Source organism: Fulmarus glacialis, unplaced genomic scaffold (genome assembly GCF_000690835.1).
Source record: "Fulmarus glacialis isolate BGI_N327 unplaced genomic scaffold, ASM69083v1 scaffold7459, whole genome shotgun sequence".
In the NCBI taxonomy this organism is placed as follows: Eukaryota; Metazoa; Chordata; class Aves; order Procellariiformes; family Procellariidae; genus Fulmarus; species Fulmarus glacialis.
Window position 1 is genome coordinate 34,207 of NW_009232555.1, and position 583 is coordinate 34,789.

Here is a 583-nt window from a genome sequence, read left to right on the forward strand (position 1 = left end):
CAAGGCAGCTGCCAGATGCTACGGGGACCCGACGGCCGCACCAGGCTGCTGCTTGATGAATTTCTTCATGCCCAATTAAGGCTCTCCTGTCGTCAAGAGTGAAACAAAAAAAGAGTATCGATGCTGTTCAGGCAGGGATGCAGGTGCACGTGTTGCGCCGTGAATGTACTTAACTGCCCTGAACGACAGCAGCAGCTCCCTTCAGTCTTCGCTCCTCTGTCCCACTACTCCCTCCAGCAGCAAGGCCAGCCCAAACTGGTCATGCTGGTGGCTCTGGGACGGGGAACTCCCTCTCATGGGTTAGGTACATTTGTGCCAAAAGGCCTTTGGATGGTAACAAGTGACCTGAATTTGTAAATTAGAGGTAAACTTGAGCCTCCACCCAGCTAAGCCCACAGTTCGGGGCTGCGTTTCTCAGCGTGTCTTTTTGGGGCGATAGTTTAATGGGTGCTTCTGGCCAAACCCAACGTCCTTTTCCTCGCCGTGTGCCTCTGGTGCATTTTCCCCTTACGACAGCTTGGGGATAAGGGTCTGGTCTTGCCTGCTCAGCCAAGCCATGGCCAGAAGCACAGCTGCCTGAATT